Below are 3,650 nucleotides of genomic sequence, written 5' to 3'. Positions count from 1 at the left end.
TGCTGACCTTTTTTTCATCCAATTCTTGGAAATGCGTCAGGATTATTAAATCCAAGAGCACATGACACATGAATTGCTTCATACAACAAAAGCTGGTTTTGAATGATTATGTCCATGTCTATGAGGACAATTATAATTGATTCCTGGTACCCAGTACTTGCTAAAACTACAAAACATGTACTGTAATTAAAGATTTTTTTCTGAACATAATGCACGTTTGAACTTGGTTTTGCTGCTTGTTTTATAATCGTCTGCTGTTTAAACCATCTGAACCAGTACTACCTGAACATGGATGTGTAAAACATTTTATATTCTGCTATCTTATACATTTCACATTATATAGCTTTATATAAAAATGCTCATGTGAGCAATTTTCTGGAAAGATTTCTTGAAAATGTGAAAAAATGCTTAGTTAATACAGCAGCTCTAATTCTAATCAGTGATAAAATTACACTTTACAAGAAATATCAGTCTTTTCCAAGGATTCATTATAGGCAAGTCATACCATGCACTGCACTGAACATTTTTCCCCAGGTGGGTACAGATTTATATTTCTCTTCCTAGGATGCATGAAATATTGATCAACAGCTTGCAAAACACTGAATGTTGCAGCAGCCGCGTGCTGCCGTTGACAAAAGTGAACCTTCTATAGGACTCTGAATCGATAGATGAAACTACATTTTATGCAAAAAAGTACACAATTGAAGCTTGATTTTAAATGTTCTTTAGAATTTGTATTTGAACTCTTGTATTTCTTAGATTTTAAATGGTTTAGATCACATTAATTCTCATCAGTTTATAAAGGTCATATAGTGAACACAACACATATGATGTGCCTTGATATGTTCGAATCTCATTCTAGATTCCAACTCAAGAGATTACGTGAAACAGTGCCTTGGCCATGCTCTTCGCACAGATTGTCCACAGAGCCGCTGCTTTGGGATACCAAATAGTTACCACATAGTTCAGTGAGGATTAATATGAAACGATATGCCCTTAATATGCTCTTATGCTTATGGGTCTAATGGCCCGATGAGATCCATAGCAATTCTTTCTAAAGGGATCTTGATAAATGGAAGAATGTCCAACAGTGCATTTAGTGTGGCCGGAGTATTCACCAGCTGACAAGCTTGGCATGATATATATTATTAACTTACTGTATAGTATTTTATATAACCATTATTACATATTATCCAAACTTAAAGCAAGGAGTGTAATTATGCATTTGTATTATATTTATCTCATGTATGTTATATAATGTAGATAAAATATTAGATTGATTAGACTTTTAAATTGATGGACAGGATCCCACCAAATATAAACTATAAAAAAATTACTTGAATCAAAACCCATGCCAGATTATTGACTTTTGACAGCTTTTATTCCTTTCTAAAGAAACAGACTGCTGTATTTCATACAGTACATTGAAAGGCACACCACTAACATTTGACCCCTTAAATACATTCATTCATTCATTATGAATTAACTATGAATTATCTATTAACTAGATCAAAAATGAAGAATGTAAGACCCGTGACAGATCCTGGTAGTAAGAAATTTCACAGCTAACAACACTCTTTAATTATAAAAGAGAGTCTCTTAGAATTACATTTCCATACAGAGTAGTGCATATTACAATATGCATATCTGATGTGGGCTAGTCCCAGCAGAGAAAATAGGAGCACTTCATTTGCATGTGGTTATCAAGGAAATAAAGAGCTGTGTTGAAACTGTGAGATGTTCATTACAGATTTCTTTATTTTTCTCAGGCTATAGGATCTCTCCTTCAACACATTTGTGGTTTATAGAGAATGAACACTGTGTTGGGGCAATTCCCTTATGTATTGTGCACAGTTCACATACTGAGGGGGCATGAGCACGTGAGTCAGCATAAGTAACATCTTGGGCGAGACCCACTTAACTGATAAAGTATAAAATGAACATTACAAGCCATAATTCATATTTTAAAGTCAAACAGTGAGAGAACCTAAATATATATATATATATATATATATATATATATATATATATATATATATATATATATATATATATATATATATTATTTTTTTTTAACAAATAAGTAAATAAATAATTATCATTAACACTACTGTTTTTTTAATAATAATGTTTTCTCTCAAAAAATATTGAGGTATGTTATTTAGGAACCCTAAGGAATATAAATAAATGCAAATGAATTGTCATTCTTGAATAACTATATTGTATACCTATACTACCTATTTTATTACCTATGTTATTTTTCACACTCTTATTACCAGAGAATAATCAGTTGTTGCTTTTAACCATAACCTGTTTCTCTGGGGTATAAATGCAATGTTGCACACATGGAAAAACCAATAAACTTCCAGTACAACAGAAACAGGTGGTTGTTGATCTGCACAAATCAAGTAATGAATCTAAAAAATACTTTTAGCATTTAAAAATACTAGGGTTAGGGTTAGGGTTAGTGCCATAACAAAGTTAGGGTTAGTGCCATAACAAAAGTTTCACATGTATGAAACAGTAGGAAATTTACCAGAATTTGGACCCACTGAGCTCAAAATATGTGGTATTCTTTTTATACATTAATTTTTGCTCAAATAATTCTGGAGGGCACTGTATAAGTGTAAGCCAGCACAGTGCAGTGGGTCCAATGGCACCAGTCCGATTCTGTAGCACACACAATCCAGCTGGCAGAGAACTTCATGTCTGCATTTGCAAGCCCAGGGAAGATGAACTCCATCATCCCCACTTCCAGTGGTGGCGCCTGCCATTCTGGAAGGGGTTTGCCCAGCAGGTGCCAACAGGCAGTCCTGCTGAAAGGACAAGGATTATTGTCAGCATGTTGTCAGTGTGTCACCCGACCAAAATTCTCCCACACTCTCACCTACCAGTCTGTTCCTCTTCTCATTCTCAGGGTGTCACAGTTGATTGGGAATGGGCATGTTTGTTAGGACTGCAGAGAGCTGGAACACTTCTGGGCAAACTGTCCCCAGATGGAGATGGGTCAGGTGCTCAGGGCCTCTGCAGTCCCCTGGCTCTCCCATACTCCAGAAAGGACATACATAGCACCTGAGGTGGACTGGTGAGGTGTGAGTGGCCTTGGCAGTAGAAGCACTTTCTGGTATGTCATGTGACTGTGACTTGGTGAGAGTGAGCACTGGGGAAGGAGGACCTCCGTCTCTTGTAGCAGTTGCGTAATGATACTTTGAAGAATGCCTTTGACCAAGTTAGTGATGGTTAATGACAAGCTGTAAAGCACTGGGACACCAAGTGGTGGTCCCAAAAAGCCACAGGGAAATGCTTCGCCACTTGGCTTATTTTAATCCCACCTGACACCTGGGCAGACATTGGTGGTGATATACAATGCACCCTGGCCACACTAAATGTACTGTTGTACATTCTTCCTCTTCTCAAGATCCCTTTAGAAAGAATTGCTATGGATTTCAGGATAGGGGCATCATTTCATTATTAATACTCACTGAACTATGTGGTAACTAGTTGGCATCCCACAGCAGTGCCTCTGCTGACAATCCATGTGAAGAGCATGGCCAAGACACTGTTTTGCATAATCTCCTGAGATGGAATCTCAAAAGAGATTCTAACATATCAAGGCATATCATTTATGTTATGTACACCATATGACCTTT

Source organism: Pangasianodon hypophthalmus, chromosome 3, assembly GCF_027358585.1.
Source record: "Pangasianodon hypophthalmus isolate fPanHyp1 chromosome 3, fPanHyp1.pri, whole genome shotgun sequence".
Classification (NCBI taxonomy): Eukaryota; Metazoa; Chordata; class Actinopteri; order Siluriformes; family Pangasiidae; genus Pangasianodon; species Pangasianodon hypophthalmus.
The sequence above is the reverse complement of the archived record's forward strand: the minus strand, read 5'-3'. Positions refer to the sequence as shown.